This window comes from Eptatretus burgeri, chromosome 10 (genome assembly GCF_056783735.1).
Source record: "Eptatretus burgeri isolate ZD-2024b chromosome 10, Ebu_testis_v1, whole genome shotgun sequence".
Taxonomy (NCBI): Eukaryota; Metazoa; Chordata; class Myxini; order Myxiniformes; family Myxinidae; genus Eptatretus; species Eptatretus burgeri.
Genome location: NC_140970.1, coordinates 95126397 through 95149181, shown reverse-complemented (window position 1 = coordinate 95149181; position 22785 = coordinate 95126397). Strand labels below are relative to the sequence as shown.

The window sequence follows — 22785 nt, the reverse complement described above, 5'->3', positions numbered from 1 at the left end:
TCCATCCTGCTTCACGTAAAGGGTTCGTAGTGGGCTTAATACGCCCGGTAATTAATCGGAACCGTCGAGGCCGACAATAACACCGCTCAGTTATCACTGTAGCACGGAACGGACCGCTTAAGCGGTTCGTGTCCGGAGTCGACCTGCGGCAAGGTACGATCGCCCGGTTTACCATCCACGTGGGTACTTAGGTAGGTCAAGTTTGGCGAACAACCCTATCCTACGCGGGTGGCCGATTGGCACGATTGTGGTGAGGTAGAAAGGCCCACCCGTGACTGGCTCCGGGCGATAGTTCCCGGAGGGTCACAACAGAATTGTCCATCCAGTGTGCAACGCGTTCGCGAATTCGCAACAATATATATATATATATATATACATATATATATATACATACATATATATATATATATATACATATATATATATACATACATACATACATGGACACAAGACCAGCATCCTGAAGCTCACCTGGATCAGGAGCAACAGTCACTCAAACCTCCCGCAGACCCCCTTCGACCATGATGTGTGTGTGTGTGTGTGTGTGTGTGTGTGTGTGTGTGTGTGTGTGTGTGTGTGTGTGTGTGTGTGTGTGTGTGTGTGTGTGTGTGTGTGTGTGTGTGTGTGTGTGTGTGTGTGTGTGTGTGTGTGTGTGTGTGTGTGTGTGTGTGTGTATATATATTTTTTTTTAAATGCTGTGAACAAATTTCAGTAAATCACAGGTGATGAAGGTTGTGATCAGGTTTCAAAGTTGTGTGTGTAATTTCGGAGAAGAAAGCAAATACCTATTTTGGGAGTCAAATCCTTCCCCCCCTACCCCACCCCATAGACCCCATTTAATGAGTGCAGATTTTGACACGGTCGGTAAAGCTTCATTAGACATCAGATTATGAAGCTTGTGGGCCAAGTTTCATCAAAATCGTGTTTGGTTCAAGCGATAATGACAGGTGTTTACTGACTGACCGACTCACTCACTCACCTACACACTGCTCGATCGCACAAGGGCACCGGACGAAGGCCCAGGTGAGCTAAAAATCGGTCAAACGGTCTTCTAGTGTCATAATTTGCTGATAATGCGTTTCCTGGGAAAAGGCAGATGAAGGGGGTGGGAAAGGAATGTTGCATGGTTGGATCATTAGCGTGACAGCCATAGTTAGGATTAGGGTTATTATGGAACCGATTTGGAACGATGAAGGGAAGAAAAGGTGAAATGAAGAACGATAATGGTGAAGGGAATACAGAGACAATCGGAATATGAAATTAATCCATAACAGGACGAGTAAGGAGTCAGATGAGCAAATGAGGGCAATTAGGGAGATGCAGGACGAGGAGGGATTGGGCCGCCCTTTGCGGAGGAGATGAACACTCTCCCAATCAGGCTAAAAAAAGCAAGTGCTTTCCCAGCCAGAGCGCAGTGGAGATGATGTGCGATTGTTCCTGCATCATGGCATCTTTTAGATCAAAACTAAGGTGTGCATATCACATTCGTCTCTCCAAGGGGAGCTTATGACGACATCACCCCTGTAGGAGAGTCTTCCCTCTCGTTCGGATCTTCTACGATGCTTGCCATTCCAGTCCCATCGAAAAAGATATTACTTTTCTCACCAAGCCAACCGAGTCGTCTCAAAACAACTTCTGGTTCAGCTCTTGTGCAAACGCAATAACACATTGTTCACATTTTCACAGAGCTCGATGAGACGTACACGGTTAATGTTCAATGCAGAGGATTTTGTTTCTCCGATCTGACGGATCATGCATGATGTAAGGAATGAAAATCTTTACAATCTACCACCCCAATTATTAGCCTCCAGGTTGTACACACCTTCCTGTCAATACAACAAAATGAATTAGCAACACGAGAATATTCATCATATAATATTAACATTTATAAGTGACTGTAAATGTTGACGATGCAAAGTGAAACCATGAAGGTCATGATGACGTTATCAAAGATGAATGAAAGACAGGGAGGTAAAGAAACGTTTTTCTTTCTGCTGAAAGACTGGTGGAACGCAGCTCGACGGTACAAGCACAAGGACAATCGCAAGGTCAAAGCCAAATGGAGGAAGAGAATGCAAAAGGTGCCGAGAAATACATATCCCCGTATACTGTCAGAGTAACTGGCAAGATACAACGATGTCACGTGAAGTTTACCATCTGAACACCTCCAAAAAAGCTTACCCCGTTTCCATGCTCCTACATACACAATAACAATGTTAACCAGATTTTTACTTTGTTGTTGCATTGATTTTTTTTTCTTTTTTATCTCGAGGCTGTCACAAAACAAGGAGATTAAAGCAACTGCATCTGCTGTGGTACACGGAGTAGATTTGTGATTAGCTCATTGCTGTGCAGACAATAATCTAACGCTGGATGGGTAAAGGATGAGAGCGGCACATGCCCCACTTGATACACAATGACGTTGATGTAATTATCGATGAATGACAAGGATGAAAATTGACATATTTGCTCTTCTTGTAAGAGTAAAGAACTTCGGATGCTGTGATCATCACATACTGGGTGATCACAAAAAAACTGGTACCAATACTATTTAATAAACCTTTTTTATCATTATTTAAAATGACATACTTTGGTATACATTTCCTTCACATGACGTGTGATCACGATGGAAAGTTTCAGATGGATAGCTTTAATGTCATCGATTTGATTGACATTCATGCACATGCTCCAGATGTCGGCCTTTACGCTCGCTGGAGGCACACTTGGATTCGACGGGAAAAATTGTTTATTTCTCCAACACATTCACATTCGGCTGCGGTGATTAAGTGGATTTTGTCAGTTATTGCCATTTTGAGATCATCTATGGATTGTTGCATTCCTCGGTGGACTTGTCCTGAAGCATCCAAGCCCAAACTTGATTCGAGTCTTCTTGAAGGATTTCGTTCTCAGGTAGATTTTGACTGAAAACAATCTTTCTTTCGTTTTGCATGACATGTTCGAAAAGAAGAAGAAGAAGAAGAAAAAAAAAAACATTGGGTGATATTGATTAAATCAACATCCACCAACAATACACGAACTCCACTTGACGCACTTGCAAAAGGTAAGATGATATCAATGATATGGAGGAAGTTATTAGAGATAATGTTGTTTCGGTTTTTTTTGTGGTCACCCGGTCGTGTCAAATTCCTCCTTCACTTCTCGTTTCTGCATTGAAGATGACACTACAACCACAATAACAACTAGAGTGAGGTCAATGGCATGCCATCGCAAGTCCCCACGCTTTCCCCAGAAAGCAAAGTTGAAAGATGGCAAGACGCTCCACCAGGAATGACCCAAAATCAACTTGAGGTTTTTTTTCTTCCCATTTTGACCTCTGTGACCCTAAATGCCCACCCCCCTGAAGCACGAATCGATGGTCAAATCCAAAAACATCATTACATATTTCATGCATCCCCAATGTTGATTGCAAATACAAAGTTTCGTTTTAAAATGTTTAAAAATGTGGCCGTAATTGCATTTTTGGTATTTGACCTTCTGACCCCGCTTGGGGGGGGGGGAGGGGAGAGCCGAAATGATTGCTCTTGCACCGTTGTGCCTCCTGCCAAACAGTTTCAGATGAGATAGCATGACGGGTGGACATATGGATGGACGGACAGACAGACGGACGGACGGACGGAGCCCATTACAATATCCTCATTTTTTTTCCTCCAAAAAGCGTGGGGATAATTATTCCCAACTTATTAGCGGCTTGGCCAATGGGAAAGTTTTTTTTGCTGAACTCTCTTACGAACCGGCGAGCCAGGCATGAAGTTGATTTCAACAGGAATTTGTCATTTATTGAAGGTACTGGCAATAACTCGGCTATTCTTTGCCAAAGATATTTGGATATTTCACTTCCACCAACTAATGCTAGCAGATGTGACACCCAGCTCAACTGCCAACCAAAGGATGGAGCACTTTGTGATGCAACACACTGCTTATGAAGCACCAATCTGATGTTATACATCGTTAGATCAAGAATGGAACAAAGATGAAACAGGCCAAAGATAAGTGTGGTAGCTCTGCACAATCCTGTCGGAACGAGGAGAATTTACATCAATATCACCAAATGTTATTCTCTACATAATAAACGAGAAAGCATCTGAAAATGCAAAGCTAGTCCACGTCCACTTTGTACTCTCAACTAAACTTTAGAAAAACGAGTTTTAAAAATAAAAAAAATTGTACATTTTATTCATTTGTGTTCTCCACAATCTCATAATAAAGGCTTGTTGAAGATTTGAATGCAAAAGCTCAATTGGTAAAAATGTTGCGGCCTGGACGTACTCACTGAATCTCAATGGTAAACAAGGATTTTGATTAAAACATTGATGGCTGGTCTACTGTTTCACCGATGACATCATCCTTAAAATCCTCTATTCCCCATTTAGAGTAGAATGAGATGTGCCAAGTTTCAAATTTTTCTGATCTGCGGTTTCAGATACGCTTTAATTTTTCGCGTTCAATCCCAGATAGCTGCCGGCATACCACCTGACCTATGATGTCACAATTAAAATATTCTCCACTGGTGATCACTCCGACCTTGAAAATTTTGTTTCAGTTGCTGAGAAAATAAAAGTTTTAAAAAACCAGAGCAATTTTTTTTTTTAAAAAACGCTAAAATTTGAGTCGGAAGGAAAAAAAAAAAAAAAGAAAAAGAGAGGGTCGAAGAAATAACAATAATAATAATAATCAACATAATGAAGATGAAAATTATTTTTAAAAAAATTGTGAATTTGCCTTCTCCATATTCTCATAATAAAACTTGAAATTTTGATGACAAAAGCTCAAATTATAAAAAAATGTTATGGCCAGGACAGACACAGAAATGATTACAAAACCACATCTTCTAAGCCTGATATCCTGTTCAAAAAAAACAAACCAAAAAAAAACTCATCAACACGACGACAACAAACCGAAACTAGAGCGAAGTCAATGGCGCACCATCACAATTCCCCACGCTTCCCACCTCAAGCAAAGATAAGTGTGGTAGCTCTGCACAATCCTGTCGGAACGAGGAGAATTTACATCAATATCACCAAATGTTATTCTCTACATAATAAACGAGAAAGCATCTGAAAATGCAAAGCTAGTCCACGTCCACTTTGTACTCTCAACTAAACTTTAGAAAAACGAGTTTTAAAAATAAAAAAATTGTACATTTTATTCATTTGTGTTCTCCACAATCTCATAATAAAGGCTTGTTGAAGATTTGAATGCAAAAGCTCAATTGGTAAAAATGTTGCGGCCTGGACGTACTCACTGAATCTCAATGGTAAACAAGGATTTTGATTAAAACATTGATGGCTGGTCTACTGTTTCACCGATGACATCATCCTTAAAATCCTCTATTCCCCATTTAGAGTAGAATGAGATGTGCCAAGTTTCAAATTTTTCTGATCTGCGGTTTCAGATACGCTTTAATTTTTCGCGTTCAATCCCAGATAGCTGCCGGCATACCACCTGACCTATGATGTCACAATTAAAATATTCTCCACTGGTGATCACTCCGACCTTGAAAATTTTGTTTCAGTTGCTGAGAAAATAAAAGTTTTAAAAAACCAGAGCAATTTTTTTTTTTAAAAAACGCTAAAATTTGAGTCGGAAGGAAAAAAAAAAAAAAGAAAAAGAGAGGGTCGAAGAAATAACAATAATAATAATAATCAACATAATGAAGATGAAAATTATTTTTAAAAAAATTGTGAATTTGCCTTCTCCATATTCTCATAACAAAACTTGAAATTTTGATGACAAAAGCTCAAATTATAAAAAAAAAATGTTATGGCCAGGACAGACACAGAAATGATTACAAAACCCCATCTTCTAAGCCTGATATCCTGTTCAAAAAAAACAAACCAAAAAAAAAACTCATCAACACGAAGACAACAAACCGAAACTAGAGCGAAGTCAATGGCGCACCATCACAATTCCCCACGCTTCCCACCTCAAGCAAAGATAAGTGTGGTAGCTCTGCACAATCCTGTCGGAACGAGGAGAATTTACATCAATATCACCAAATGTTATTCTCTACATAATAAACGAGAAAGCATCTGAAAATGCAAAGCTAGTCCACGTCCACTTTGTACTCTCAACTAAACTTTAGAAAAACGAGTTTTAAAAATAAAAAAATTGTACATTTTATTCATTTGTGTTCTCCACAATCTCATAATAAAGGCTTGTTGAAGATTTGAATGCAAAAGCTCAATTGGTAAAAATGTTGCGGCCTGGACGTACTCACTGAATCTCAATGGTAAACAAGGATTTTGATTAAAACATTGATGGCTGGTCTACTGTTTCACCGATGACATCATCCTTAAAATCCTCTATTCCCCATTTAGAGTAGAATGAGATGTGCCAAGTTTCAAATTTTTCTGATCTGCGGTTTCAGATACGCTTTAATTTTTCGCGTTCAATCCCAGATAGCTGCCGGCATACCACCTGACCTATGATGTCACAATTAAAATATTCTCCACTGGTGATCACTCCGACCTTGAAAATTTTGTTTCAGTTGCTGAGAAAATAAAAGTTTTAAAAAACCAGAGCAATTTTTTTTTTAAAAAAACGCTAAAATTTGAGTCGGAAGGAAAAAAAAAAAAAAGAAAAAGAGAGGGTCGAAGAAATAACAATAATAATAATAATCAACATAATGAAGATGAAAATTATTTTTAAAAAAATTGTGAATTTGCCTTCTCCATATTCTCATAACAAAACTTGAAATTTTGATGACAAAAGCTCAAATTATAAAAAAAAAATGTTATGGCCAGGACAGACACAGAAATGATTACAAAACCCCATCTTCTAAGCCTGATATCCTGTTCAAAAAAAACAAACCAAAAAAAAAACTCATCAACACGACGACAACAAACCGAAACTAGAGCGAAGTCAATGGCGCACCATCACAATTCCCCACGCTTCCCACCTAAAGCAAAGTTGAGATGGCAAAAAGTTCAACCAGGAATAATCCAATAACAAATTTAGAGCAAACCATTTTTTTTTTCCAGTTTTGATCCGTGCGAGCCTAAATCCCTACCCCCAGGGGCATGAACCCAAGGCAGGTGAGATCCAATTTTTTTTTTTTTGCATATTTCATGCGCCCCCCCTCCCCAAATGTTGATTTCAGATACGTTTCATTGTAAAATGTGCCCGTAATTGCATTTTTTCAGCATTTGACCATTTGACCCCATCCTGGGGGCAGAGCCAAAAACAATGCTGCTCTTACACCACCTTGCCATGTGGTGATCATAACTATCAAGTTTGGTGAATTTTCTGCCGAACTGTTTCGGAGACAGCGTGATGGACAGACATACGGATGGACAGGTTACAAAATCCCCTCATTCTTTTTCAACAATGCAGTGCATTTAAACAAGAGGTCGACTGGAGGAGAAATACAACAAGAGTTGGAAAAGTTCATGGATAAAGGTGGTTAGTGACAGTACGGATAAACAGAACAGATCAAGAACCTCATATTCTAACCACACAACTTAACCCATTCATATAAAATGATGAGAGTGAGTCATTCCAGTCATCAGTTTTAAAAATAAACAATCATGAAATTGTGTGATACACTATGTGAAAGGTTGTCCATTTTTAAAGGGGAGCTCTATGTAAGGTTCCAAAGAGCCTGCAGTAAACTTGCATTGTTCATAACAGAATTGGACGAGCGAGAAAGCAGTCGTAGAACTGGACGAGGGAGAAAGCTGAAGCTCAACAAAAGCAATGTTAAGCATCTCCGTGCCTGCTCTTTTATCTGACAGACCCATGGCTCCCAACCTTTTTGGCATCGTTTCCCCCTTTTGACCATTTAAGTTAATGTGATCTTGGTTCTTGACTGCAAATGATCAAGCTTTAACAGCTGGCCAACGATGCGGTGCAATATCAAACCTCGATGATAGGTCAAGGAGAGCGATGTGAAGAAAAAGGCCGGGAAGCTTCTTGCTTGGAAAACCAAGAAAACCAGGAAAGGAAATGTTTATGAAATTACAAGGATAGTCGAGGAAAGCGAGGAATTTACATGCGATCAAATTCCCCCCAAAACAAGCTTTTTTGTGGACTCTTGATGGATACACGATTTGCTGGTGGGATATTGGATGGTTTTGTTGGCTATTCTGGCCAAGCCGACTTGGACAACAACATTGTCCTATAAACGGACCTTGAGCGGCTATATGGTGGTCCCATATAGGTCATTCAATTGTTGTTCGATAGTGGTTCTGTTTTGAGACAAAATACCATTTACCAAAAGATTCAAAGTTATACACATCCAAGCACGAGTTGTGAAACATACCATTGCATTATTTTTCGGATCATTTTGTGAATACAGGAATTTGAGAGAGCCAGATTTACATCAGCTCTGAAAGATGACACCACAATGTGCATAATGATTCCTTACCTCCATACATGGAAAGCATAACACTGAACGGCTGTGAGAATCGCAGGATCTACGCATGGCCACGAGTATGGCCCGGCAAATGCATATTTTGAGCGTTTTCCTTCAATAAATAATTTACACCACTAGTAACTACCCATTCCCTCTGGGAACACGACTCGGTGAGGAAAGAAGCTGAGCTGTGTAGCAAAGGAATTTTTTGTGAGATGACGACCCGTGCCTACCCATCGCATCACTGATGGGTTTCATCTAAAGACAGCATGTTGCACTTCACATACTGCATGTTTATCTACGAGTCTCAGTGAGGATGTAAAATTAAGTGAAAGGTGTGAAAAATGGATCTTTCAGAACTTGTAGTTGCTGTGTGTTCCTTCATTTTGCTTCAAGAAGTATTACTATGTTTCATTTTGTTTGCTCTTTCAATGTCTTTCTCAAGAATTCTTGCTGTCGTAGGATGACAAATGCTACCGTTGGAACCGCTGCATTGAGCTCACAAGTCTTCTTCTTCATTTCTGCCAGACTGTTAAAATAGGCACTTTTATGATGAAACAGGCACCAAATTTTGTTTAATATAAATGGATTATTTGCTTTCCAACCACACCATTCATTATTATTATTCTATCACAGCAGGAACCTCTCCACATCAAAACAAGGACCTGCTTCTTCTTCATCTTCTTCGTCGTGTGATTGATGAGTCTCCTTACAGTAATCGCAACACCTGTTCCCTCCAGGAGCAAAAAGGGGTTTCAATACCCACTCCCCTCCAGCAGGGGTCAGTGGTTAAACCATTTGCATGATCTCCATGTGCAGGTAAAAATGGCAAGTCTCCCCATTCTCACAGGGTTTGGGGAAATTATTTTACGCCCATGACCTGACCCTGGACACCCCAGCCATGCAAATTTTGGTGGTGATGGACACGGACACACACACACACACACACACACACACACACACACACACACACACACACACACACACACACACACACACACACACACACACACACACAAAGGCCATTTTCCCCGCTAAAGCAGGGGTTAGCTTGACCTCGATTGACCTCGCTCATCATCAGTGACAACTCCTCTCCAAGATGGGAATCTTATTTTCCCTCTCAATGACTCCAAACCAGGATTGACCTCGCTCATCCGAATGGTAACAACTCCCTTCTATGATGGGGATCTTGTTCGTTCTCTTGGTCACTTCACTTCACTGAGAGGAAGAACAAGATTCCCATCATGGAGAGGAGTTGTCACCAAGATGATGAGCGAGGTCAATCCTGGTTTGGAGTCATTGAGAGGAAGAACAAGATTCCCGTAATTGAGAGGAGTCGTCACCAAGATGATGAGCGAGGTCAATCCTGGTTTGGAGTCATTGAGAGGAAGAACAAGATTCCCGTAATTGAGAGGAGTTGTCACCAAGATGATGAGCGAGGTCAATCCTGGTTTGGAGTCATTGAGAGGAAGAACAAGATTCCCATCTTGGAGAGGAGTTGTCACCATGATGATGAGCGAGGTTAATCCTGGTTTAGAGTCATTGAGAGGAAGAACAAGATTCCCATCAGAGGGGAGTTTTCACAACAAGTTCGAGCGAGGTCAATCCTGGTTTGGAGTCATTGAGAGGAAGAATAATATTCCCATCAGAGGGGAGTCGTCACCATTTGGATGAGCGAGGTGAATCCTGGTTTGGAGTCATTAAGAGGAAGAATAAGATTCCCATCATGGAGAGGAGTTGTCACCATGAGGATGAGTGAGGTCAATCTTGGTTTCGAGTCATTAAGAGGAAGAACAAGATTCCAATCAGAGGGAAGTCGTCACCATTAGGATGAACGAGGTTAATCCTGGTTTGGAGTTATTGAGAGGAAGAATAAGATTCCCATCATGGAGAGGAGTTGTCACCATTAGGATGAGTGAGGTCAATCTTGGTTTCGAGTCATTAAGAGGAAGAACAAGATTCCAATCAGAGGGAAGTCGTCACCATTAGGATGAACGAGGTTAATCCTGGTTTGGAGTCATTGAGAGGAAGAACAAGATTCCAATCAGAGGGAAGTCGTCACCATTAGGATGAACGAGGTTAATCCTGGTTTGAAGTCATTGAGAGGAAGAACAAGATTCCCATAAGAGGGGAGTCGTCACCATTAGGATGAGCGAGGTCAATCCTGGTTTGGAGTCATTGAGAGGAAGAACAAGATTCCAATCAGAGGGAAGTCGTCACCATTAGGATGAATGAGGTTAATCCTGGTTTGGAGTCATTGAGAGGAAGAACAAGATTCCCATCAGAGGGGAGTAGTCACCATTAGGATGAGCGAGGTCAATCCTGGTTTGGAGTCATTGAGAGGAAGAACAACATTCCCATCAGAGGGGAGAAGTCACCATTAGGATGAGCGAGGTCAATCCTGGTTGGGAATTAGCATTTCATTGCATGGGATGGAAAGGAAGATTCAAATCATGGTTTTGGCATCAACACAATGAAGATTCAACACAATGAGGATTCAACACAATGTAGAACGTTACAATTTAAATATGATACGGGAAAGCATTAAAAGAATAGTTGGCCGGAACCCCACACATTATATATATATATATATATATATATATATATATATATATATATTTTTTTTTGTGAGTGGATGTTCGTTAAATCTATTTAAATCGTACGTTCCAGTCACGTGCAACACAAAAGCAAAAAGAGTTTCAGCATAACCGGCCTCATCAGCACGAGGTTCCCAATCAGAGAAAAGAGAAGAGAAAAGAAGAGAAGAGAAGAGAAGCGACCAAAGCGAGTGCAGCGATTCACACGGAAACGAAGCAATAAGCGGGAGTTCGAGACAAAAAAGCAGCACACACTGTGTTCCTCGCCTGTTATATCGCACACGCTCCCTGCAATGCAGCAAACACGAAGGACCAGCCGGGCGAGCGCTCTCCGTCGGAAGCTCCGAATAAGCCGTTTCGCTGCTTCTCGCGACCTGCTCTCCCGGTACTCACCGGCACGCACCTCCAGCTGATACCTTCATCGCCTGCGCGCGGCACGGCAAAAACAAAATGAGGGGCGGAGCTGTGGGTTGAACTAGGGGGCGGAGCGGAATATAACGGGGGCGGAGCGAAATATGACGGGGGCGGAGCGAAATATGACGGGGCGGAGCGAAATATAACGGGGGCGGAGCGAAATATAACGGGGGCGGAGCGGAATATAACGGGGGCGGAGCGAAATATAACGGGGGCGGAGCGGAATATAACGGGGGCGGAGCGGAATATGACGGGGGCGGAGCGAAATATAACGGGGGCGGAGCGGAATATGACGGGGGCGGAGCGAAATATAACGGGGGCGGAGCGGAATATGACGGGGGCGGAGCGGAACATGACGGGGGCGGAGCTCAAGATCTGCGTTGAGCGTTGCATTAATTATAAAATTTACAGATCGTCCCTAAAATAAGGACCATATTCCCTTCGGTCTTCATTGACCCGTTCTTCTGATGATCCACATTTATTTCGTCGCCATTTCTGTTCTTCATACCGCCCTCACTCGACGTCCCAAATCCCCGGTCCCACTCCCTCTTCAAGCCGGCAGAACGACGTGCGCGCCCAGAATAGCCCGGGAGGCGGTGCCGCGCGTCGCTGTCAAGGGCACGGGAGGGCTCCAGAAACGGGTGGAGGCGAGGGATCGGGAGGGAGCACGGGGACGTGAGCCTGGACCCCTGAAGAACAGAAGAGGCGATCCGTGAAGGATAAATTAATTGTGCGGTGGACACGTCGAGGTGATTCAGGCGGTGTTGTGGTAAATATAGTCCCCGAGGTAAACGAGGGCACACGTATCCCTCGGCCATATTTGAACCAAGACCCTTCTCGTTGCGCAATTCGCGGTTCTTCCCGTGCAGTTCTCTTCCTCAGTCTTCCCGCGCTTTGTTTTCTCAGCACGCGCTCACGCTTCTTCTTCTTCTTCCTCCTCCTCTTTCCCCAAATTCATCAACACTCCCCTGTGTACTTGGTGAAAACATCAGCAAAGTCCTCCAGCTGGCCTCAAGGGCTTGTTACACTCTGAGTGAGTTCCGTGCATTGACCGGAACGGTGGCCCTGCACCACAATGACGTGGTTAAATACAACCCTGCACCACAATGACGTGGTTAAAATCGTCAGGATTAGCGGCTCTGGTGCGGCAGAAGTGTTGCACACAAATCTGTTTGGATTACCTTTGAACGACGTCCGAGTCACTTTAAAGAACAGTGATCTTCCCTTGTGGGTGGATGATCCCGTGTCCGTTGATAATCCACATTTATTTATTTATTTAACCCCCCCCCCCCACACACACCTGTTGTTTACCTGTACGTTCCACGAGGACGGCACTCTGCGCATCAGACCTTTCCCATCAACATCACCTTGATCACTGATCGTTCAGGTGATTCATCTTTGCAAAAATATTACAATCTTCATCGACCTCACAATCTGTTTCACCTTTACACGTGAAGTTCCTCCCTAAACGTCCTCTCCACGACCATCTCCACGACCATCTCCACGACCATCTCCACGGACATGCCCCCAGATCTTTCTTTGCACACCATGGAACCCAGTCATCATATGGCAGACCCTGCCAGGACTTGTGTGTTACGTAATTAATACCTTCCAATTAAATATACGTAATTAATAGATGGATTTATGTTATAATTGTATGTATTGACAGTCGATGAGCTGTCCATGACTCATCTTCCAATTGTACATAATTAATAGACGGACTCAGTTTAAATTGCATGGATTTCAAAACAGACCAGACTGACGTTACAATAGTACGTACTTAATAGACACGTTTTCGACGAAGAGACAGACAAACAAACAATCGGACTCAAATGCAATACACCACACCCTCTTCATGTGGCCATGGTAATGGGTAATTAATGACAATCCTTGCCCATTGTTTCTGAACTCAGAAGAGAAGAGACAACCAGCGACCAGTGTGGAGGTTCGAGGTCCCTGAACAACGTACGTCAGTGAGGGCTCCGACCGCCCCGGGCCCTCCTACGATTCCACAACCGCCCCCGGCCCTCCTCCGATTCCATGATCTCCCCCGGCCCTCCTCCGATTCCACGACCTCCCCCGGCCCTCCTCCGATTCCACAACCACCCCCAGCCCTCCTCCGATTCCACGACCACCCCCGGCCCTCCTCCGATTCCACGACCACCCCCGGCGCTCCTCCGATTCCACAACCGCCCCCGGCCCTCCTCCGATTCCACAACCACCCCCGGCCCTCCTCCGCCTCCACGACCTTCCCCGGTCCTCCTCCGATTCCACAACCGCCCCACGCCCTCCTCCCCTTCCACTACCGCCCCAGGCCCTCCCCCGATTCCACGACCTCCCCCGCCCCTCCTCCGACTCCACGTCCTCCCCCAGCCCTCCTCAGATTCCACGACTGCCCCCGCCCCTCCTCCGACTCCATGACCTTCCCCGGCCCTCCTCCGATTCCACGACCGCCCCAGGCCCTCCTCCGAATCCACGACCGCCCCTCCTCCGATTCCACGACCTCCCCCGGCCCTCCTCAGATTCTACGACTGCCCCTCCTCCGATTCCACGACCAGTCCAGGCCCTCCTCCGATTCCACGACCGCCCCTCCTCCGATTCCACGACCGCCTCCGGCCCTCCTCCGACTCCACGACCTCCCCAAGCCCTCCTCCGATTCCACGACTGCCCACACCCTCCTTCGATTTTCTTCTTCTGTAACTATTGGGGGGGGGAGGGGTGGACAGTCTTCATACAAATTTGACCAATTACTGTGTTTGTAACTACAACATCAAAGTCTCTCTCAATCTATGGCCACGAGAATACCGAGCATGATGGAGTTGGTGCAGGTCTGCCATGGTGGTGCAGAGGTGGGTAACCTTTGACATATATATGTAGTCCACCTTCGGGTTATATTGCGGACCCAATTGGGAACTGTCGGATTGGTGATTCGCAGGAAGGACGTTTCATCACAGTGCGCCATCTCTCGGATGGAGGTCAAGCCAGGTATGACGGTGTCTCATCTGTTAGCATTTATAATTGGTGGACATCAGAGATCACACAGCGTCCTTCCTGAAGAGGAGGCGAGTTATCCACGGCACCCTGAACAAACTACTAATCACTACCCAAATCACCTCCAGTTAAACGAACACCAGGCCTGGCCAGCCGGTTCGTGAAGGACTTGCATGAAAAACTTTCCCCTCGACAACCCAAGTTGTGAGTGGAAGCAATGGTAGTAGTAGTAGTAGTAATGTGTAATTGTCTTTTCTCCTTCAATGCAAACTTAAAATCATGGTTTGACTAAATATATTTCAAGTCTTGTAACTGATATATAATCAATCAGCACAACAGTTTTTTTTTTTTATTAGTCGGGAATCGAACCTGAATGAGATCACATCATGGCGATACTTTTTTGTGCTCTCTGAGCCACACAACAAACTATGTCTTGCTGATGTCATGACCCCAAGTGCTCAGCGCAAGGCAGGGTTAAGCAATTGGTACAGAATTTACCCCGTCAATTTATTAATTTATTTATTCATAGAACACATCACCCCATGTAGTGTTCAGGTATATAATGAAATTTTTAAAAGAATAAAGATTTTAAAAGTCAATAAAAAAAATTCCACAACTTTACCGCCATTGATGCTGTATCATTCACACCACCTTATCTAACACGTTCCATCATTACTTTTTGTGCTTGTTGTTTGTGTCCTTTATAACATCCTTAAGAAAGAGTAAGGTTCCTATTTGGAATGATTTTCAATTTTGTTTGACTGTCAGACAGGCAGACAGAGTAAAATGAATCATCTTGCGCCTCCTCTGCGCACGCATGATGGGTACGAATTCAGAGCCAAAGTACTGCTAAACTACAAGTTTGTTTCGTTTCATGTTCAAAAATAAAACGTTAAATTTAAATTCACTTGTTCCTCGATCATCAAGTAAGCTTTGTGGACAGACAGGAGTGAACCGCTTGCTTAACCCCACTTTTCACTTTGTGTGTAGTGGGGTAATTAATGAATGACCTGATCAGCAAGACACGGTTGCCGGGTATGTCAGAGGTAGGGTACAAATACCACAATTATGTGTTATGTGATGATATCTGGGTTCGATTTCCTGCAGTGCATTGGCCAAATACGCCATTTTAAAATGGATCTACTTTTCATGTCCAGACCTCAGGCCGAATTTGTACACCTGGAATGGGAAATAAACAAGTGAGAAATATTTAAAATGAAAATTAAATAAAGGAATCAAATGATGCTTCACAAAAACAAAAAAATAACAATAATCAATGCAATTATGTTGTGAAAGCTCAAAATGTATTCGCCAATCCTCACATGGATTCAGATTGGCGTGCAACCAAAACACCGGAAAAGCAACAAAATAGGGGCAATACCCCTGGTAGAATAATGATGCTGAGGAGGAAGTCAACATGGGATGGAATCAGCAAGATGTACCAATGAACCAATGTTAGACCCCGATGCTTTTAATGTCGTGAACAAACTTTGGTCCGTCACGGCTGATGAAAATTGTGGTCAAGTTTCATTGAAATTGTGTGTGGTTTCGGTGATGAAAGCAAATACCTATTTGGGGGGGGGGGGCAACTCACCCGTAGACCCGCTCAGGGCCCGATTTTTCTTTCATGTCATGAACAAACTTTAGCACATACCGGGTGATGAAGATTGTGGACATGACTCACCGAAATCGTGTGGGTAGTTTCAGAAAACAAGTTGCAAATGTTTGTGGATGGACGGACGAACGATGCACCATCCCATAATCTACGTTCCAGGTGAGATAAAAACGGAGAATACAAAGTGATCAATCCTCTTTTTAATACAACTATCATAAAAACAAAAACAAGAGTCGAAGCTAACTGATAATGCAGGATGCGCAGCAGAACAAGTTCACGAGGATAGAAAAACATGAAAGAAATGAAAGACGAGGCAGTGTTAGGAAAAAGTGAGATTGCAAATACAGGTAACCAAAAGATTGTCATATCTGCTAGAAAAGGAAGTGGAGAAGATGGAAAATGTTCGAGACTGTCCAACACACAGAGCAGGTGATTGATGGGACTACTAGATTTCATGAGCTATAAGATCGATGCGGCGATACGTACTTGGGTCCAACGAGTTGGTACAACATCAGGTTGGCGTGCTGGTGCAGTTGAGGACTGACTCCTGCTTCTCGCACACGCACATGCCCTATTGCTTACTGCTGAGGCTGCACGGAGTACTGTGTGTGCTCTCAGCTTACATCTACTTATCTTACCATGAGAAGCAGAACACGAAGCTGGAAGGGGCCAAATATATCAAATATGTAACACGCAACACACACATGAGAAGCTTCGACTATTTGTTCTTGAAAATGAAATATATATTTAATTTTATCTCAGGTTGATGGGAGAGCTTGTGCATGGAAGACATACATTAGGAGACTGTACTGCAAGGTGAATTGCACAATGGATAGATCAACGAACACTGTGTTTTGAACCAAGGATCCCAGCATAATGAACACCAGGCTCATTATGCTAGAACACCGAATAGGATAATAGAGGGATAGATCACCAAAGGGCATTATTGTAGCATGGATGACCAATCTTCCCCACCCTAATATTATGCAGTTCATTTCTGGAGAAGATAAGAATCTGTTGAATCACCGAGAACGACACCAAACACCTGCTATAAGACACACTTACATCGTACCTTGTCTTTTTTCACTTAAAGGGTGCTTGGAAAATCGTCAAATTAATTTCTGTAGTCAAATATAAGCAAAGTCAAAAGTTGGCCTTTAGCACTGAGCAGCACCTTGATCAACTTCACAAAAACCAAGTCCTACTTTGACCTCAGTCAGCTCCGAACGGTGTACAAAGCAATCCTCTCGTGTCTGGGAGTTTTGGCTCTCCTCTGAAAGCTGGTGCTGCGACCTCCCATCTCACACTCATCAAGGCACTGCAGTCCAATGTCCTCAGGGTTATCGGTATACCAGAGTTCAAAATGTTTTATTTGCACCACAATTAGTGTGCCGCTTGCCACGTACAGTACTATGTGTTAATGAAAGCTGCATATATACTTATAATTCATGCCTTACATGTTTGTATTAATCCTATCTGAGGATGATTAATGCTGTTCCTGTTCTCAGTTAATGATTGAGCTTGAGCAACGTGCGGCCATCAAATTTTACTCTGGGGGCTGTGTTAAGGATGTGACATTATTATACCAGAGTTACACGACAGACGAAGTCATTGACCTTGGGTCTGAACCATCTTTCGACACGACCAGTCCACAACTAATCGCTGCTGTGGAAAGCATGATAACGACAGACCACCGGATCAAGGTTTGCAAAACTTGTAAAAAAAAAGTTGTGGATTTACGTTTGAAGCACTGCAATCGTTAACTATGAACATTATGGAATGTCCAAGGTTTCTGATAGAGGAGTGCCTCAAAACCTTGGTGTGCAAGATCACCAACAGCATGCCGAAAGGAGTTGGTGAATCCCGACCCTATCTCTCAATGGTGAAGAATCACAAAAACAAAAAATCTCTCGTATCCAGATCCGGATCTTCACCAAAATCTAATCATTTCGTCCTTGTCACACACCCAACCTGTCCACAAAATTTCATTCGGATCCGTCCACAACCTTTTGAGATATGCTGCACACAGACCAAAAAAAAAACAAAAAGAAAGGGATGAAAACAACATCCTTCACCTTCGGTGGCAGAGGTAATAAAGTTGGAAACTTATCGCGTTTCGATATACTGAACATGTGAGTTTCAAAATATTTTTTATTCCCCTCGTTTTAATAAGAGAGGCTTGAGGCGGTCTGTTTCTCTCGGACTACAGACAAGGTGGAGGTCTGTCTGCCTCATGTCTATCGCGTTTCCCATTCCCTTTTCTTCTCTAATCTCGCCTGACATTGTCGAACACATTCCAGAAAATTCAAAAAACCTTGTTTCCTTTTCAAAAAAAATAGGCTGAGGGCTCTATATTGTTTATCCACTTTTTCTCTCACCTGGGAAAACAGCTCTGTCTTCTCCAATCACATTCTCCCTCCAGTAAGACAGCAACCCACGACCATCTTGTGCAGTTTCCAATCCCTCCAGGACCTCACCAATTCATTTACATATTCTTCGATACTCATCCCACCCACTCCCTTCCCAATGATTTATCTTAATTATATTTTAACATTGCTCCTGTGTATTTATCCCCATCAGATTATTGTCATCCATTCACTTATTTTCTTCTCCAACTGTTGATTTGTCATTTTCCCTCATTTGCTCTTCTGTGATGATATTGATATATATATATATATATATATATATATATATATATATATATATATATATATATATATATATATATATATATATATATATATATATATATATATATATATATATATATATTGTTACTGATTTCAGAATCCGGTCTGATGAATACATCCACACATTCAGGTCCTCAGACAGTTATTTCCTTAAATGCATGTTCAGATTAGCCCCGTCCTCATGTCTAATGGGATATTAAATGTGATGCGTGGAGAAGGGTGAAGAAGAGATCCCTCTCTTATGGGAAGCTTTTTTTTTTACGACAGACACGTTTACACACATTTCTTTAGCGAGTGCTGATTCCACCCTTATTTTTCCTCAGCAACGTTTATGCACATATTTCTTTTGCGAGGGCCGACACCCGCCTCTTTTTTGGAGTGCACGGGATTTCAATGTAATGGTGCGCAAGTAGGGCGGGGTGAGCTTAGGGGGACTCTGTGCCCACCGAGACGGGCCGCAGATATAAAAGAAAGCGAGAGAGAAAGCGAGCCAAAAAGAAAGCGAGAGTTGCAGCGCGCGAGGGAAGAAGCAAGCCAGAAAGGAAGCGTGCAAGCGAGGAAGCGTGCAAGCCCGCAAGCGAGCGTGTGGTGCGGGTGTAGGTGTCTGACCAGCGCCAATAATGAGACAATTCCTCCTTCGCAGTGCTTGAGCAAGCGAGCGTGTGGTGCGCGTGTGGGTGTGAGCAGCGCCGACGAGTGAGGCACGGGTCGGTCACCAACGAGTGAGGAGCGGATCAGTCACCGATGGACCGTGTAGGTCACTGGACTTCACCAGTTTCGAGAAGTGTGAGGAGCTGCCCGTGTCGCAGCGCCAGGGTCTACACCCACGACAGACGATCTCGGTGCCCTCCCAGACGTCGACTGGCGTTCAAGGCTGTTCCCCGATAAGCATCTGCTTTCTGTCCCTTTCCTGGCATTTTGATTGATTTTGTCTGAGTAATTATTCATTTTGATTGCTTTGAAATCAATTCATTTATTTACCTCAGAAAATAAAAAGTTCTTTTTATTTATTTATTTTATTATTAATGAATTATTTGTTGATTTCCAACCTTTCCCTGTTTGTCCTTTCCTTCCATTGGTCGAGCATTGTCCAAACCTCGATAGATTGAGAGGTAATTACCACAGATTTAACCAAAAATAGTCGACACGCACCAGTGGTGAAAACGCTCGGCCGCCCGAATTAAAATCTAATCGAGATAACATTGGTGCTTTGTCGAGGGTGCTCTCCCTGCTCAGGTAACCACCTGACCTCGAGTAAAACGGAATATTTAGACGGTGGACACTGGAACTCGTGGTTAACTGGGTGGCGTAAGTTCGCCCTTATAGGGTCTCAGGCGGACCGCGTGGACGATACGGGGAATTTTGATCTTAATGACCACGTCACTAATTTGAGCCAGGACAACCCCCGGGCCCTGCCAGGGTGAGGTGAGTTTCAGGCATCTGCCCTTCCTCCTCCAGGGATTGAAGAACCAAATCTTCGTCACCGGGGGATACTCACTCGCCTGGCTCCGGTGGTCATACTGGTGCTTCATTTTCCCACCCGCCTGTTGGAGTTGGCGGCGAGCGAAGGCATGGACTTTTTCCATGCCTTCCTCCAACTGATGTGCGTAGCCCTTCCCTGGGGGTCCGTCGGGACGCTCAGGCATCGGGCCGCACAGCAAATCGATGGGGGCTCGCAGCTCCCGTCCGTACATGAGCAGCGCCGGGCTCCAGGCGGTGGCTCCGTGCTGACTCGTGCGGTAGGCCATCAACAGATACGGGAGATGTTCGTCCCGGTCATCCTGACAATCGGCGGTGAAGAGGGTCAATTGTTGAATTATGGTCCTATTGAACCTCTCCACCAGTCGATGCCGTCAGATTGTGGCTTTAGGGGCATTGTCTGGGTCTATCGAATTGAGGGGAGACTGCACACTTCTTTTAGCAATTCACTTTAAAATTTCTGCCCTGGTCAGTGTGCAGCTCCTCTGGAATCCCGTGCCGACATACAAATCCTCCTACGAAGGCCTGTGCCACAACCCCAGCTTCTTGGTTGGGAAGGGCATAGGCCTCTGGCCATTTAGTGAAGTAGTCCATAATTACGAGGATGTATCGATTACCTTGGCGAGTGGGGGGGCAGTGGTCCCAAAATGTCCATGGCCACTCGCTCAAGGGGGGCCCCAACCTGATGTTGTTGAAACAAATCCCTCATCATCCGTGCCGATCCCTTTTTAGCAGTACAGGCGTCACATGCTCGACACCAGTCCTGTACATCGCGCCCCATGTTGACCCAATAAAACCGCCGGCAGACCCGATGTTGTTTTGGTCCTGCCCAAATGGCCGCCGGCGCAGGTACCGTGCACCTGTTTCAAAATTTTGGTCTTAAGTTGATCTGGGACTATCACCAGCAAAGAAGTTCTCTCTGAGGGAATCTCCACCCATTTGCGATATAAGATGTTGTCCCTCCTTTCTAGGGTCTTCCACTGAGCCCAGTACACCTTTGTTCACACTCTGAATGGGGTGACCTCCTCCCCACTGGGTCTCTTGTTGACTCGGACCCACTCGTACACGGGCCCTATCACGGGGTCTTCCTGCTGGGCCGTGCTCCACGCCAAATCGCCAAATTCCTCACCTGCGGTAGTGGCAAAATCGGGCCGACTACCCGGGCTCGGAGCTTCTGCGAGGTGTCTGCCAATTGGTCCCTCTCCTCATGCCTCGTGCAATACTTACAGTTTTCTCCCAGACAGGGGCGTCGAGAGAGCGCATCGGCATTCCCATGAGCCTTACTGGCTCTATGGGCCACATTAAAATCGTACTGCTGCAACTTCTCCAATCACCTTGCAATTTGGCCCTCTGGTTCCTTGAACCGTAAGAGCCATTGCAAGGAGAAATGGTCAGTTCGCCAAAAATTTCCTCCCGTACAAGTACAGGTGGAAATGGCTCACTGCAGACAGCATGGCCAATAGTTCCTTGCGGGTGACACAATAATTTCGTTCGGGCCGAGTCATGGCCTGACTGTAATACGGGATCACTCTTTCCACGCCCCCTGTGTCTGAGACAAGACTGCACCCAATCCTTCCTGGCTTGCATTCGTGTCCAGGGTATACATCCCGTCATCGGTGGGGTACGCTAAAACGGGTGCGGATGTCAAACACCCCTTCAATTTGAGGAAGGCCTGATGGCATTCCCCTGTCCAATTAAATCTAGACCCCTTCTCTGTAAGCCGGTGAAGGAGGTGAGCGATGTCTGCAAATTTTGCCACAAAGCTCCGGTCGTAGGAGCAGAGACCCAAGAACCCCTGGACCTGTTTGACGTTATGGGGTACGGGCCACCCCTCCACTGCTGTAATTTTACCTTGGTCGGTTTTTACCCCATCGCGGCCTATCACGTGTCCGAGAAAGGCCACTTCCTTTACGAACAAAGTGCATTTCCCCGGGCTCAACTTCAACCCTGCCTGCCTGAGGTGCCCAAACACCTGGTCCAAATTAGCTATTGCCTGGGAAAATGTTTTGGAGTGTACCAGGACGTCATCCAGGTACACCAGGCACGATTGCCATGGCATGCCGCCCAGCACACACTCCATCAATCTCTCAAAGGTGGCGGGGGCATTGCACAAACCGAACGGCATCACAGTGAACTGATACAGTCCCTTCCCTGTGGAAAATGCCGTTTTCTCCTTCCCCGTCTTGTCCATCTCCACCTGCCAATACCCACTCTTGAGATCGAAAGTTGAGAACCATTTGGAGCCTGAAACGGCATCGAGAGTATCGTCAATTCTAGGCAGGGGATAGGAGTCTTTGAGTGTCACGTTGTTAAGTTGGCGATAGTCCACGCAGAAACGCGTAGTCCCATCCTTCTTTTTTTACCAATACAACCGGTGACATCCAAGGACTCCCCGAGGGCTCAATGACACCTGCATTGAGCATCTTTTCTACCTGTTCGTAAGATTCCTCACTCTTGCTCCAAGGGAGCCGTCGAGCGGGCTGACGGACAGGCCGGGACCCATCGGTGTGGATCTGATGTTTCACCAGGCCCGTACGTCCAATATCCTCGGGTGACAAGGAGATTTATATGTGTCGGTCGACCAGTTTGTGTAAGGCCTCCCGCTGGGCATCCTCCAAATGTACA

At 44.5% G+C, this 22785-nt stretch overlaps 1 protein-coding gene across 4 annotated transcripts in view; it reads right to left on the bottom strand.

Annotated features, from left to right (window-relative positions):
• LOC147019174 (plasma membrane calcium-transporting ATPase 2-like) overlaps positions 1 to 17362 on the bottom strand; it is a 206655-nt gene extending 189293 nt beyond the window's left edge. For 2 of the 4 annotated variants that reach the window (XM_085899506.1, XM_085899501.1), the window contains exon 1: positions 11239 to 11421. The gene's annotated coding sequence lies outside the window, so the exon portion shown is untranslated. Of the gene's footprint in view, positions 1 to 11238; positions 11422 to 16060; positions 16140 to 16477 lie in introns of those variants that run through there. The other 2 variants (XM_085899502.1, XM_085899503.1) reach the window with 2 other exon arrangements.
• Positions 17363 to 22785: the final 5423 nt, after the last annotated feature.